General features: G+C 36.8%; 1 protein-coding gene and 1 non-coding gene across 2 annotated transcripts in view; both read right to left on the bottom strand.

Moving 5' to 3' along the window:
• SLC4A10 (solute carrier family 4 member 10) overlaps positions 1-17,518 on the bottom strand; it is a 477,442-nt gene that overhangs the window by 418,367 nt on the left and 41,557 nt on the right. The window lies entirely within an intron of this gene.
• On the bottom strand, positions 8,064-8,166 carry LOC112439193 (small nucleolar RNA U13). The gene has a single exon (XR_003027491.1). It is a non-coding gene; the product is annotated as a small nucleolar RNA U13 (small nucleolar RNA).

Raw genomic sequence — 17,518 nt, 5'->3', positions numbered from 1 at the left:
CAGCTAAAGAAACTATCATGAGAGTGAACAGGCAACCTACAGAATGGGAGAAAATTTTTGCAATCTACCCATCTGAGAAAGGGCTAATATCCACAATCTACAAAGAACTCAAACAAACTTACAAGAAAAAAACAAACAACCCCATCAAAAAGTGGGTGAAGGATATAAACAGACACTTCTCAAAAGAAGACATTTATGCAGCCAAAAGACACATGAAAAAATGCTCATCATCACTGGCCATCAGAGAAATGAAAATTAAAACCACAATGAGATACCATCTCACATCAGTTAGAGTGGCAATCATTAAAAAGTCAGGAAACAACAGGTGCTGGAGAGGATGTGGAGAAATAGGAACACTTTTACACTGTTGGTGGGACTGTAAACTAGTTCAACCATTGTGGAAATCAGTGTGGCGATTCCTCAAGGATCTAAAACTAGAAATACCATTTGACCCAGCCATCCCATTACTGGGTATATACCCAAAGGATTATAAATCATGCTGCTATAAAGACACATGCACATGTATGTTTATCGTGACACTATTCACAATAGCAAGGACTTGGAACCAACCCAAATGTCCAACAATGATAGACTGGATTAATAAAATGTGGCACATATACACCATGGAATACTATGCAGCCATAAAAAATGATGAGTTCATGTCCTTTGTAGGGACATGGATGAAGCTGGAAACCATCATTCTCAGCAACCTATCACAAGGAGAGAAAACCAAACACCGCACGTTCTCACTCATAGGTGGGAACTGAACAATGAGAACGCTTGGACACAGGAAGGGGAACTTCACACACCGGGGCCTGCCGTGGGGTGGGGGGAGGGGGGAGGGATAACATTAGGAGATATACCTAATGTAAATGACGAGTTAATGGGTGCAGCACACCAGCATGGCATATGTGTACATATGTAACAAACCTGCACATTGTGCACATGTACCCTAGAACTTAAAGTATAAGTGAAAAAAAAAGAAAGAAAAAGAAATCTTTGGAACTACAAGGGGCATACAATGGAGCTGACTTCAATACATAGTTAATAATTTAAAATGGCATTTAGAGCAAGAAGAGGGAGTGAAAAGAATAAAATTATTGAAATCTGTAACAATTATATAGAAAGTAAATTTTTTATTAATGTGAATAAAAAAATGAAAAGGTGACTGCTATACCAGATGCATAGATATCAATGGAAGGACATAGGAAACATGAAAAAGTAGGGATTTTTGACACCACACAACAATTGCATGGCAGCAGATCCAAATAAAAAAGAATGCCTCAAAATGCCAGATAAATAATCCAAAATATTGATTTTAACAAAGCTCAATGAGGTGCAAGAGAAATATGAAAAACAGTACAAAAAAGTTCAGAATATGGATGAGAAATTTACCAAGGAAATAGATATCTTTTTAAAAAATGCAGATATTGTGGATGTAAAAAATTCATTGAAGAAAATACAAAATACATTTGAAAGCTTCAATAATAGACTAGATCGAGCAGAAGAAAAAATCTCAGAACTTGAAAACAAATCTTTTTCTTTCCTTCAATTTTTATTTTACGTTCCAGGGTACCAATGCAGGATGTGCAGTCTGTTACATAGGTAAATGTGTGCCATGGTGGTTTGCTGCACAGATCAACCTATAACCTAGGTATTAAGCCCAGCATCCATTAGCTATTCTTCCTGATGCTCTCTCCTCCCACCCCCTACCCTCTGAGAGGCCTCAGTGTGTGTTGTTCCTCCCCATGTGTCCATGTGTTGTTATCATTCAGCTCCCACTTATAAGTGAGAACATGTGGTATTTGATTTTCTGTTCCTGTATTAGTTTGCTGAGGATAATGGCTTCCAGCCATATCCCTGCAGAGGACATGATCTCATTTCTTTTTTATGGCTGCATAGTATTCCATGGTGTATATGTGCCACATTTTCTTTGTTTAGTCTATTATTGATGAGCATGTGGGTTGATTCCATATATTTGCATTGTGAATAGTGCTGCAATGAGCACATGCATGCATTTATCTTTATAATAGAATGATTTATATTCCTTTGGGTATATATCCAGTATTGGGATTGCTGGATCAAATGTTATTTCTGCTTCTAGATCTTCCACAGTAACTTACATTCCCACCAACATTGAAAAAGTGTTCCTTTTTCTCCACAGCCTCACCAGCATCTGTGCTTTCTTGACTTTTTAATAATCACCATTCTGACTGGCATGAGATGGTATCTCATTGTGGGTTTGATTTGCATTTCTCTAATCATCAGTGATGTTGAGCTTTTTAAAATATATTTGTTGGCCACATGAATGTCATCTCTTGAGAAGTGTCTGTTCATGTCCTTTGCCCACTTTTTAATAGGGTTGTTTGTTTTTTTCTTGTAAATTTGAAAACAGGTCTTTTGAAATATTCCAGTCAGACAAAAATAAGGAAAAAACTAAATAAAAGAATTTAAAAAGGCTTTGAGACATCTGGGACTACACAAAGTGACCAAACTTATGTATTATCATTATTCCCAAGGGAGCAGAGAGATCAAATTTAGAAAACCTACTTCAGAAAATAATCAGTGAAAAATTTCCAAGTCTATCAAGACAGTTGACATCCAAATAGAGAAGATCCAGCCATCCCTAGGCAAATACATTACAAAAAGGACTTCCCATAGCATATTATATTAAGAATATATATTAGCATATTATATTTGACTTTATATATAAAGTCAAAGTGAAACAAAGAATTTTTAAACTGACTAGAGAAGAGCACCTAGTCATCTATTAAAAAAAAACAAACAACTCTCATCAGACTAACAGTGGACTTTTCTGAAGAAACCTTACAGGCCAGAAAAACATTAAGTGGCATTTCAAAGTCATTTTAAAAAACTGTCAAAAGAAATTCCAGGACCAGATAAATTTACAGCCAAATTCTACCAAACATACAAAGAAAAACAAAGATGAATTCTCCCAAAACTATGCCAAAAAATTGAAGAGAAGGGAATTCTCCCTCACTCATTCCATAAGGCCAGGATCACCCTGATACCAAAAGCAGACAAGGACACAACAAAAAAAGAAAAGTACAGACCCATATCCCTGATGAATATAGATTCAAAAATCTTCAACAAAATACAAGCAAGTTGAATCCAACAGCATATCAAAAAGATAATATACCATGGTCAAGAGTGATTTATACCAGGAATGCAAAGATGGTTCAACATTCCCAAATCAATAAATGTGTTACATTACATAAACAGAATTAAGAACAACCATATGATCATCTCTATGAAAGTGGAAAAAGCAATTGATAAAATTCAATGCCCTTTCATCATAAAAATCCTCAACAAACTAGGCATAGAACAAAACATACTTCAACATAATAAAGGCAACATATGACAAACCTATAGCCAACAACATACTTAACAGGAAAAGTTTGAAAGCATTCCCTCTAAGAACTGGAATGAGACAAGTATGCCTACTTTCACTACTTTTATTTAACATAGCACTGGAAGTCCTCACCAGCACAATCAAGCAAGAGCAAAAAAATAAAGGGCATCCAAATTAGAAAAGAGGAAGTTAAATTGTCCCTGTTTGCTAATGATATTATCTTATATCCAGAAAACCCTACAGAGTCCACCAAAAAACTCTTAGATTTGATAAATGAATTCAGTAGTTTCAGGATAAAAAATTAACATACAAAAATCAGTACTGTTTCTATACAGCAATAATAATCTAGCTGAGGACCAAATCAAGAAGGCAATTCCACTTACAATGCTATAAAAAATAAAATAAAATACCAGGCATATATTTAATCAAGGAGGTAAAAAATCCCTATAAGGAAACAACAAATTACTGTTATAAAAAGTCATAGATGACACAAACAGAAAAACATACCATGCTTCCAACCCTTGGTCATGATTTGGAAAAATCAATATTGTTAAAATGACATACTGCCTGTATTAGTCTGTTTTCACACTGCTGATAAAGACATACCCGAAACTGGGCAATTTATAAAAGAAAGAGGTTTATTAGACTTACAGTTCCACATGGCTGGGGAGGCCTCACAATCATGGCAGAAGGCAAGGAGGAGCAAGTCACATCTTATGTGGATGGCAGCAGGCAAAAAAAAAAAAAGAGAGCCTGTGCAGAGAAACTCCCGTTTTTAAAACCATCAGGTCTCATGAGACCATTCACTATCATGAGAACAGCACAGGAAAAACCCACCCCATGATTTAATCAACTCCCACCTGGTCCCTCCCACAACATGTGGGAATTATGGAATCTCCAAGATGAGACTTGGGTGGGGACACAGAGCCAAACCATACTATTCCATCCCTGCCCCTTCCCAAATCTCATATCTTCATATTTCAAAACCAATCATGCCTTCCCAACAGTCCCCCAAGTCTCAACTCATTTCAGCATTAACTCAAAAGTCCACAGTCCAAAGTCTCATTAGACAAGACAAATCCTGTCCACCTATGAGTCTGTAAAATGTAAAGCAAGCTAGTTACTTCCTAGATACAATGCGGGTACACACATTGGGTAAATACAGCCATTCCAAATGGGAGAAATTGGCCATAACTAAGGGGCTACAGGGCCCATGCAAGTTTGAAATCCAGTGGGGCAGTCAAATCTTAAAGCTCCAAAGTGATCTCCCTTGATTCCGTGCCTCACATCCAGGTCATGCTGATGCAAGAGGTAGGTTCCCCTAGTCTTGGGCAGTTTCACCCCTGTGGCTTTGCAGGGTACAGCCTCTCTCCCAGTTGCCTTCATGGGGTGGTGTTGAGTGTCTGTGGCTTTTCCAGGTACATGGCGCAAGCTGTCAGTGGATCTACGATTCTGGGGTCTGGAGGACAGTGGCCCTCTTCTCACGGCTCCCTAGGCAGTGCCCCAGTAGGGACTCTGTATGGGGGCTCCCACCCCACGTTTTCCTTCTGCACTGCCCTAGCAGAGTTTCTCCATGAGGACCCCACCCCAGGAGCAAACTTCTGCCTGGGCATCCAGGAGTTTCCATACATTTTCTGAAATCTAGGTGGAGGTTCCCAAACCCCAATTCTTGTCTTCTGTGCATTCACAGGCTTAACATCATGTGGAAGCTGCCAAGGCTTGAGGCTTGCACCCTCTGAAGCTACAGCCTGAGCTCTATATTTGTCCCTTTCAGCCATGGCTGGAGTAGCTAGGATATAGGGCACCAAGTCCCTAGGCTGCACACAGTGCAGGGACCCTGGCTGGGCCTGGCCCAAGAAACCACATTTTCCTCCTAGGCCTCCAGGCCTTTGATGGGAAGGGCTGCCATGAAGACATCTGACATGCCCTGGAGACATTTTCCCCATTGTCTTGGGAATTAACATTCAGTTCCTTGTTACTTATACAAATTTCTGCAACTGGCTTGGATTCCTCCTCAGAAATGGGATTTTCTTTTCTATCTCATTGTCAGGTTGCAAATTTTCCAAACTTCTATGCTCTGCTTCCTTTATAAAACTGAATGCCTTTAACAGCACCCAAGTCACCCTTTGAATGCTTTGCTGCTTAGAAATTTCTTCTGCCAGATACTCTAAACCATCTCTCTCAAGTTCCAAGTTCCACAAATCTCTAGGACAGGGACAAAATGCCACCAGTCTGTTTCCTAAAACATAACAAGAGTTACCTTTGCTCCAGTTCCCAACAAGTTCCTCACCTCCATCTGAGACTACCTCAGCCTGGACCTTATTGTTCATATCACTATCAGAATTTTTGTCAAAGCCATTCAACCTGTCTTAGGAAGTTCCAAACTTTCCCACATTTTTCTGCCTCCTTTTGAGCCCTCCAATCTGTTCTAACCTCTGCCTATTACCCAGCTGCAAAGCCATTTCCACATTTTCAGGTATCTTTTCAGCAGCACTCCACTCCCAGTACCAATTTACTATATTAGTCCATTTTCACGCTGCTGATAAAAACATACCCAAGACTCGGCAATTTACAAAAGAAAGAGGTTAATTGGACTTACAGTTCCACATGGCTGAGGAGGCCTCACAATCATGGCGGAAGGCAAGGAGGAGCAAGTCACATTTTACGTGGAGGGCAGCAGGCAAAAAAGAGAACTTGTGCAGAGAAACTCCTGTTTTTAAAACCATCAGATTTCATGAGACCCATTCACCATCGCAAGAACAGCATGGGAAAGACCCACCCCCATGATTCAATCATCTCCCACCTGGTCCCTCCCACAACATGTGGGAATTATGAGACCTCCAAGATGAAATTTGGGTGGGGGCACAGAGCCAAACCATATCATCGCCCAAGGTTATTTATAGATTCAATGAAATCTCTATCAAATTACCAACATTATTTTTCACAGAATTAGAAAAAACAATCCTAAAATTCACATGAAACCAAAAAAGTGCCCAAATAGCCAAATCCTAAGCAAAAAGAACAAAGCTGGAAAAATCATAGTACCTGACTTCAAATAATACCACACAGCCATAATAACAAAAACAGCATGGTACTGGTCTAAAAATAGACACATAGGTCAATGAAACAGAATAGAGAACCCAGAAATAAATCAATGAGCCTACAACCAACGTATCTTCTACAAAGTTTTATATATATATACACATACACATACTCGGGAAAGGAAACCCTTTTCAATATATGATGCTGGGAAAATTGGATAGTCATATGCAGAAGAATAAAACTGGACTCATACTTCTTACCATATACAAAAATTAATTCAAGATAAATTAAGGAACTAAATGTATCACCTGTAAGTATAAAAATCCTACAGGAAAACCTAGGAAAAACTTTTCTGGACATTGGCCTATTCAAAGAATTTGTTATCAAGTCTTCAAAATCCAAAGTAAAAAACAAAAATTGACAAATGAGACTTAATTAAACCAAAAATCTTCTGCACAGCAAAAGAAACTATCAACAGAATAAACACAAAACCTACAGAATTGGAAAACATATTTGCAAACTATGCATCCAACAAGGGCTAATATCCAGAATCTATGAGAAACTCAAACAGCTCAACAAGAAAAAAAACCAAATAACTTTACTAAAAAGTGAGCAAAGGACATGAACAAATATTTTTCAAAAGAAGACATACAAGTGGCCAACAGACATATGAAAAAGTGTTTAAAATCACTAATCAGAGAAATGCAAATAAAAACCACAATGAATTACCATCTCATACCAGTCAGAATAACTATTAATAAAAAGTCAAAAAAAAAACAAAAACCCAAAACAGATGTTGGCAAGGTTGTAGAAAAAAAAAGGGAATGCTTATACACTGTTGGTGGGACTATAAGGTAGTAAAACCTTTATGGGAAACAGTATGAAGAATTCTCAAAGAACTGAAAATAGAATCACAATTCAATCCAGCAATCCCATTACTGGGTATATACCCAATGGAAAGAACTCATTATATCAAAAAGATACCTGCACTTCTTTCAGAATGATTCACAATAGCAAAGATACAGAATCATCCTAAGTGTCTATCAATGGAGGACTGAATAAAGAAAATGTGGTGTATATGTGTGTGTGTGTGTGTGTGTGTGTATATATATATATATATATATATATATATATATGAACACTACTCAGCCATAAAAAAGAAGGAAATCATGTCTTTTTTGGCAACATGGATGCAACTAGAGGCCAGAATCCTAACTGAAATAACTCAAAAACAGAAAGTTAAATACCACATGTTCTCACTTATAAGTGAGAGCGAAACAATGGGGACACATGGACATACAGAGTAAAATAACAGACATTGCAGACTACAAAAGGTGGGAGGCCGGGAGCAAGGATGAGGGCTGAAAAATTACCTGTTGGGTAGAATGTTCACTGTCTGGGTGATGGGGACACTAAAAGCCCAGACTTCACCACTATGCAATATATGCATGTAAGAAATCTGCAGTTGTACACTCTAAATTTATAAAAAATTTAAAATAAATAAATAAAACAAAAATAATTAAAAGAAGAAATTTAAGACAAAAGAGATACATGATAAGGTCAAGGTTAAATACAGAGTTAGTAGTGAAACAAGGCCTAATGTCCTATTTCTCAATACAACACTTTTCTTGGTTTTTCCTTTCTTTCATGTCAGATGGGTAATGTGCTGACCTCATAATAAGGTTGAGGGTGGCACATTTCACACATGCGTGTGAACACCCAATCATCATGCTCATGAACTACAAAAGGGTCTACAACATTCTTTTTATCATATTACTTTGTTTTACACATTCTCAAACGAAGAGACAGTCTCCTTTATAGTCTGTCTAAATGCATTATTATTTAAAGAATCTGTATACCATCTGAAGCTGAATACCATCTGAAGCTGAATTCCAACTACACAGTCTCTGGAACAGAATGGCTTCTTTTATACAGGATGGCTGATCTCCAAACCCATATCTCAAAGCTATCAAGAGCAAAAAGAAACATCAATAGTCTGGAAACGTATCCCACCTGGACAAACACAAATTAAAGCCCCACAAGCAGGGGGGTTCTCCTTGTCCCTAAGGGACTAGAAAGGAATTTCACTTTGCCTCATCCCTCTAGCTCTATTCCAACATTCTGGCACCTACAAACATTAAATATTTAATGAGCACCTATTATATGCTGGACACTGTGCTACATGCTAGACAGTGAATAAGATATACAACCTCAATCCTCAAGGAGGTTGTCATCTGTGAGAGATGACAATTACAGGCAATTACAGTACAGCACATGAAGGGTTAAGAGTAAATCCATATTACCCTGAGACCACAGGCATCATCCACTACTGACCAGGGAGAGAGGATTCAAATGGGAGGGGATTTGAGAGAAGGAGTGGGAGTTCAATATAACCAGTGAGTGGAGAATTAAGCTATTAAATCACTCAATTCACTCAACTGGGAATGTATCTAAACGAAATAATTGTTTTGGATGTTTTAAGTGATACATGATTTACTTCCAGGCTTTGGTAAATGCTTCCATAAACCTCATAATCACACTATAACTTATCTGTTTTGTAAAGTCAGCTTTTTATACACTGAATTTACTTGAAAGAGACTTCTTGCTATACTTGTAAAAGACTACTGTATCACCTCCCTCTTCCCACTCTCTAATTAAGTTGTCAAAAAATGTTTTTCATTGTATTTGTTTTGGTTCTTAAAAAACCAATATGTAAGTCAAACAACATAGTTTACATATATTTCCATAACTGTCTTGCCATATTTTGTCACACCCACTAATCAGATATTTTCCACTCATCTCTCTGTTGTTGTATGTGAAGCTGGCAGAAGACAATATTCTAAATTGCTTTCCAACCGCAGCACCTCAAGAGACTTAAAAACACATTAACCTCAGGCAAGATAACATGCTTTCATTTTGCAAGAAAATAAAACACTAATTATTGTCGCAAAGCCTTCCTTAAAGGTCAAAAATAAATCCATAAGTGCAATAAAATTGAGGGAAAACTTAACCTAAACCTTAAAGGAATAAAGTCTTGATCTTGGAGTAAATATTTTTAAAACCTCACTATAATTTTACTTCTTGTGTGCTGTAGTACCAAAACAAAGGCATTAATTGGGACACATTAATCTTGTGTTTGTTTGTTTTGTTTTGTTTCAGTCTCACAAGTATCCATGTAACTTACTTGTCTCACTTAAGTTACTTGTTCATATTTTGGGTCAATAGATACCTGCTTAGAAGAAAGCATGCACTTTGAACAGTGCTATTAATAATATCTCCACTGTATTGTTACATATTTTTTCTAGTGAACTGAAATCAACAGCAAAAATGCCCCATTTATTTCAGTAGGACTGAAGAAAATTTAAAAATTTATGTAGTAAAAACAATATGTGTGAGCCACCTGTTTGCTTTTTAACTAAATGGATTGGTATGGAATGACAGCTGCTGCAAAACCAACACACTTCAAATACTGTATATTACTTTGCCAAGAAGACTAAATTTTGGTATCATTTACTTTATTACCATGGGACGTGTTAATGGAGATTCTTACGGAAGAGCACTGTAATGAATATTTCTACCCACTAAGTGTCACTGTTCATTTAAATTTTTTTAAACTATGCTGATGGGCATGGTGACTCAGTAGAATCTTTTGAATGGGGTCAATCAGAAAAAAATAAAAATGATTCGATTACATAACACACTTAAAGCAAAGCACAGGCACTACATGAATGTAAACTGCTTAAGAGGAATTCCTAGAGATAGAGGTGTTGCTCTCAGTGGAATGCCAACTGATCAAATCAGACATTTTGCAAGCTTAAATAAGGTTTGAGTTACACTAAGCCTTGTAATCTGTTTTTACCAATATAAATGCCAAAACTGAATTGCCACTATAAAGTCTGCCAAGTTTCTTTGTATTGTATGTCAGTATGCTGTTTTCCTTCATAGTGCCATCAATAAACATGTCTGGGGATCAACTGCTTGTGATCAGATATGCTACTTTCATTGTTTCAAGCTGAGCTGATACTGCATGAAATACCAGTGCCAGAGAGGTTCCATTCAGGCTTGAACATTTGAGGGAGGAAGTAAGGCAGGCTTCCCTCTACCCTGCATACAAAAATTTAGGTAAATGTAAGAATATCCCTGGTGCTCACAAGATACAGACATCATTTCCTAGACACGCATAAATTTTAGACAACAGCATAATGCTCCACCCCTTGCAGGTTCTTGTTAAATAATTCAAGAGATACATACTCAGAGTTTTAGAGAGTAAGATTTTTAGCCATACTACTCACCATATGTAATGGTCTTGTTATTTCAAGATAGCAATATCATCACATATTTTTCTGGTTATGCCACTGCACTATTACAGGATAAAAATGTATATTGTTGCAAGAGTTCCACTTCAACTAAAGGACCCGTTCCATTTTTTTCCCCGAAATAAAGAACATACACCTAGAATTGCTCAAATCTCTATCTCTTCTTGCAAGACAGAGTGCATCCATTTTGAAATAACAGTTATTGTAGCTTCTACTGTTCCCATCAAAGTGGGTGTGTTTGGGGGTCTTTTTGGTTTGGTTTGGTTTTTGTTCTGTTTGTCCAATCTGGAGCATTTTATCTCAGGCAATCTTTTATAATTACAATACAAGACAGCAAAATAAATGATGGTAAAAGTTAACATAAAAAATAAGTACTTTAAATATTCAGAGCTGAGAGAAGTAAGTTTGTACACGGCAGGAATGGGCAAGTAAAACTTTATAAAAACAGTATGTTCTTGAAAAGTACACCTTAATAAGTAGATAGAATTTCCTGAGACCTGAAAGTGGAGAAAGGGCATTCCATGTAGATGAAATAGTGTAGCAAACATGTTGAAGTAGCATATTTTAAAGACAGTGAGCAAGGATTTCACATTAGAAAGTAGTAGGTACAAGGATTAAAAGAACTTTTGGAACCAGACCAGAATAAAAAATTAATATTATTTTTAACTCATTCAAAAGAAGAGATGATGGGAACCATTAAAACTTTTTAAAACAAGAATGATTTTTTTAAAGTGTGTTCAAAAGATTAATCTGATAGGGGTGAATAGGAAAGTTTGAAAATAGCAAATGACAATTTTTAAATATTTTTAAAGATATATTGTGGACATATTTCAAGATTATTAAAAATGTTTAAATGTTTACACCCAGTAAATTCTGTTGAAGAAATAATCCACAAAAATTAAAATAAAGCAATTAAAAATTCACAAAAAGAAAATAATAGGTACACAAAAATTATAGCAACAATTATAAAGGAAAAAAACACCTCAATGTCCAAAATTGGGAAAAGTATGACACATATTCCTAATAGAATTTTAAGTGGACTATGTAAATTACATGGAAAAATTAAAAAGTTATGATACATAAACAGAATATTACTTAACCGCAATTTGGAGTGCAAAAATCATCCCGGGGCAATGTTTGTTTGTCTAGGCCATTAGTAATAAGGCAGTTGAGGAAAGAGTCTATCCCCACTGCAAGCTGTGAAAAGGTATTACTGCTGGGTAAAAGCTGGCCTTGGCAGGAAGAAACTGAACCCAGAATCTAAGGCAGGAGCTCCTACTTCTGTAACAATCTGGGTGCTTGGACAACACCTTGAACTGGTGGTAGTAAGTCTTCCAGAGTATCATCCTATCAGCACCAGTATTCTACTCATGGAAGAGGACTTGCAGTCAAGTTGAACAGGGACTACTAGGTTCTATAATTCCTTTCATTCCTTCCCTAAATCACTTTCACACAGTCCTACAAGTGAACACGGGTCAGGTTCTGGTGACAGTCAACATATAGGCATGAATCAAGATAAGTTTTGGGTTTTATGAAACAGTGCCTTTAATGGAACACAAAGGGCTAGGCAGCTCTAGATGGAGACAGGATACAAGGCATTGAAGGATTTCATATTTCTCCCATTGCTGCCTTCAGCTGTACTAGCTCCATTCTACCTTTCCCATCCCTGTCATTTCCTAACTGACATCTTGGAAGGATTGAAGACATTTCTGGATCATTTTTTCAGGCATAAAATAGCCCAGTCCAGTTTGAAATTTCCAACTTAAAAATTCACTTCGTCCTTCCCCTGAAGTGGTGTCCAAGCCTTAGCCTGAAAGACTTAAGAGTAAGAAAGAAAGTAATCTGATCTTTCATTCTTCCTCCCCCGGCCCCATTTCCAGGCCCCTTTGTCCTGGCTTATTGTGATAAGGAGGAAGAAGCTGAAAGGAGACAAGTGGCTCTTTCTTATTGGATCCCTGTTGTTATCCTTTCTTGGCCAAAGCTGGGTATTGATGAACTCTGTGTGGCAGGCATTAAAATGCTGGTTCTTTCATTAGGTAAATGTGGTTTCATAAGGTGGAAAATCTGTCTCCAGTTTATCCTCTTCCAATGCTCCCTCAGTGTGTAACCTGGAGAACAATTCACTTTACATCCTCTTTCTGCCAGGATATACTTGCCTGGTGGCAAGCTGTCTTGGGTAGGCTTCTGTCAAGATGGCTAAGGCCCAGCTAGCTTCCCACATGACTCAAGAAACTCACGCATCCTTTCTAAGCCTAACATGAGAGTGCAGGCTGCTCCCCACTGCCCTTCACCCCATCATGCACTCTTTTGCCAATTGTCTATCCTGTTCAAATGGGCACCGGGCAGATCACCAAGTCTACAGCATAAGCAAACTTCAAACTAGGAGAACACAAAAATCATTATACGTAACTGTCCCCTCGCTTGGCTTTGGGGTGCTGAGTATCCCTCTTCTTCCCCTCAAGAAAAGAAAATAAAAACCACGGCCCTTTCCCTCTAGGCTAATGACTCATAGCTCCAATGCTTTTTTCACCCTAGTCTTCTGATCTGCTTCTGGGAGGGAGGAGAGGAGAGAGAATGATAAAGTTGGTGCTGATGGGATGATTAGGAACAGCAGAGCCTCTTTACTTCTTAATAAGCCCCAAGCAGGTGCAGAGTCTAGCCCCCAATTTATGCCTTAAAACATAAAAGGTTGCCTGTACACTCAACCTTATCATTAGGGTCTTAGCAGGAAAAGTCCAACTCTATCCTGTTACAACAAAAATTCTCTAAGAAATGTCTGAACTAAAACAAATTTCACGGAAGCAAAATACAACCTAAACTCAGAAAATGTTTTCTGAGGTTGAAAAACTACCCCTAAAGGATAGAAACAGAACATAGAATTGGAGCCTGAGTCCTCTTTTCTGAAAGTTGAATGTGACCCCTCATGTTATGCTCAATAAAGGAAGAATCATTTTTAACAAGCCCAAGTGCCAAATATTTCAGTTCTTAGGGCCCAGATCCAGGTTCACACATACAACCTCTTCCCATTATTAAAACTGATCCCAAAAATGTTGGAGTCAGTTTCAGAACCCACTGCCTCAAAGATTCAGAACTACCTCTGTCACCACTCACTCCCACTCCCACATCTGTCTCATTCTGTCCAGCAAGCCCATTCCCTGTCTAACTTGCCCTCCTCAGAGATTCCTTGCTCATTCCTGGAAGCTTTCTCTAACTTCAAATCACAAGGAATAACATTGGGATCTCTTTTTCTCATCTCCTTCTTGAAATATTGCCAACAGTCTTCTGCTACATAACAAAAATGACCCAAGTCCAATACAGTCTTCTTAAATACAACAGTCTTCCCTTGGTCACCTCCCACCCCAAAACTCAGAAATAACTATTAATAATTTTTAACATAGAACTTTTTGGTTTTGTTTTATCTTACTAACCATAATAAGATATTTTTCTAGTCAAAAAAATTATTTGTCAATCTCCCCAGTCTATAAGGAAGAAGCAGTAAGTCCCAAAGCCGTATCTGTGAATTTGCCCCAATTATAACAGTTTCATACATAGGAATAATTTTCCTTTTGAAAAAGTTGTCACCACAACCAGTTACACAAAATCACTTCATGATGTGCCCCATATTGCATATAGGAACCACAGAATTGAAGAAAATTCAAAATCTTCCATCTTCTCTGCTCCTTAGCCCTAATTCTGATTAAATGAAAGACAGGAAGCTGTACTTAAGAAATACTTAGAGCTCCTCAACTAGAGATTGCTTCAGAAGACCGAGTGTTGCTTAACAGTATGCATTTACATAAAACTGTGGTGATTGGGTCAGCTTTTGTTTTTCGGGGTTGAGTAGAATAGAATTTTTAAAATGTTGTGGTTTATAGAAAGATAAATCTTAGAAACATAGTATCAAATAAAGTGGGAAAAAGAAACAAAAATACATCTTTAGTAAGCAATGAAGTCCTTTTTAGGTAACATCCTGAGTCTAATTCAGCTTCCCTGAGAATATTACCACAGACTAAGAGCACACATCATTAGACACTAACTGTAACAGCACAGCCCCATTGAACATATGTGCTGTCTGCACGGGAGGTCTGAGGGCTAAAGCTAGAGCATGCAGCAAAAAATGTACAAAAAGCAGTATACTTCTGAAATACTTTACTGAATATTAACATCCATTAAAAACTTTCTTTGTATTGAACACATCTCATAACGTTTTTTCATCTCTCCCCTCCCTCACTCTGTATTATCTGTATTTTAAACAATTGAGATAGCTAAATAGTTCTCGAGTAACTCACTAAAATTACGCCTAAACACAATTCTTTAATACGATGTACTCTGAGTATTTATAAGTAGTAAGGCTTCCCACAAGAACCTGGAAATTAGAAAGATAAGAATGCCTCGTAAGTGTAAAACTTTAAATGCCTAATGGACCACAGTAGAGAGCAAAGTCACCTTTAAAGATGAATGAAAGAAAGGCCTGACAGACTTGGCTGCTATTTGATTAATTATATTACCATGCTTTATTAAATGTGTCAATCAAAAGGGGAATTGGCCAATCAAATGCAAATGGAAAAACAAGGCTTAGAAAGCAGTATTTTGGCAATGTTCATCCAAGCACTTGTACACAGGAGAATCTGTTTGGGCCAAAACCAAACCCACTGAAAAAAAATTCTTGGATTAAATTAATCTAATTCCCCTTGTTCTAATTAATGCTTAACAAAGAACATTATGACTTTAATTTCCATGTAGGTATGTAAAGTCATGGACCAGTCACGTAGATTTGATTGTTCCAGTTCTAATGATAGCTATATTTCTTATTATAAGTTAATAATTTCATATTTTGATTAAGATTTGGCTTCCCAAGTAAAGACTACAAGTATCATGAGCTAATCAGGCTAAATACAATTTTTCGTCACTATTCCAGTTAAAGTTCTCGGTACAAATTAACAAATATACTTTATGACCTTGGTTAGTGTGAGTCCACCCATGATAAATGGATTCAATTTAATGGAAAAAAAAACTGCAGAGTTGAGGGATTGATACCAAGGTAATAAACACCAATTTGTAAAAATTTTGAATGACAAGTTGCCATCATTCCCATGTTACAGAGATCAACTATACTATCATCCATGTAGATGACTTACTAGAACATCTACAAGGTGTTCCATAACTTAGTGATTTTCAGATTTAAACCAAAGAGAAAGACGGACACTAAAAATTCAGACTAAGACACATTAAAATATATCTGAAACTTTGTTACCAACTATAAGGTTGTTTTTAAACAAAAAAGTTATTCCTAAAACATAACAAGTATAGCTCATAAATGCCATCTCATATATTTAGAGTTCCGAAGTATAGGTGAGACATTTCAAAGAGACATTTATGCCATTACTTCTCCAGCCCTGCCCATGGCAGATATCACAACACTCTTCCCTCTAAACCTAGAGACAGCCTTAGAATCATTCTTAATATAATTTTCTTAGCAGCAAGCAATTGAAGTTGGCATGAAATGAGACCTATTTGCCTTCTCTGGTATAGGCTTGTTTGGAATTGATATTTCATATTCTTTTCATATATCAAAAGTGTTATTTTGAGTCGATCATATTTGGCAAAATGTATTGTGATGAAATTTCAAGGTAAGAAATATTTTTATTTAAAAATATTAGTAGAGTAAAGATGATATGCTATTCACATTAGGCTTGAGTTTAAACACTAAAAAGATAAAATTAAGTTTTGATATTAAATTATCTGACTTTCTCAAGAGTAAGACTCATCTTCTTACTTTTTTCAACCTTGGTAAGATTTGTTCAATAGTTTTGCATCCTATTCAATCTTCTACATCCTAAAGATGTTCACATCTTTGGTATAGTATGGCCACTTCAGAGATTAAAGGCAAATAGCCAGCTAGCATACTGCTTGGATAAAAACAGAAGATAGTGATAAAAACTTAGCCAAAAGCCATAAAAGAGAATAATTCTGCTTTATTAATTGTATCTTAATTGCCCATAGAAAATAAGCGATACTTTAAAAAAATTATTATTAAAGATGGGGTCTCGCTATGTTGACCAGGCAGGTCTCAAATTCCTGGCCTCAAGTGATACTCTCATGTCAGCCTCCCAAAGTGCTGGGATTATAGGCATGAGCCACCATGCCTGGCAGAAACTGAGTAATACTTTAACAGTAATCTTTAACCATGAGAAAAGTTTTCACACTTAAAAACATTATTCTTTTGTCCACTTCTACTCAGAAAATAACAATAGGAATTGAGTTTAAGCTGCCTGATAAAGGACTAAAATTAAATACCATAAAGGAATTTTCCTCATTTTCAAAATTGCAAATCAGAAGGAAAAATAGGGCTCTTAGCAAGTATGCCAAAGGAAAGCATACTTTAATTAAGATGAAGGCTAAGAAGATGGGGAAGAAAGATCTGGTTTAAGCAAAGAGGCTGTTCAGGCCTGGGGGGCACATAGAAGGAGCCCTGGGAAAGCTGGGGGAAAAAAGGTGAATATATTCTAATTAAAGTTGGAAATAAAACTCTGCTGCTATATAAATTATATTGAAAATCTTAGCAACTCAATCAATTAAAAATAAAGAAGTAAAAAATTAGAAAGGAAGAAGCAAACTATGTAGATTGACATGATGATATTCCTGGAAACCACAATAAAATCAGCAGTAAAACTACAAATAATAAGATAATTCAGTAAGGTAATAGGATAGGAAATTAACCCACAAATCAATAGCTTTCATGTATAAACCATAAACAATCAGAAGATAATAGAAGACCCCTAAACTG

This window comes from Pan paniscus, chromosome 13 (genome assembly GCF_029289425.2).
Source record: "Pan paniscus chromosome 13, NHGRI_mPanPan1-v2.0_pri, whole genome shotgun sequence".
NCBI lineage: Eukaryota > Metazoa > Chordata > Mammalia > Primates > Hominidae > Pan > Pan paniscus.
This window is presented reverse-complemented; position numbering and strand designations above follow the sequence as displayed.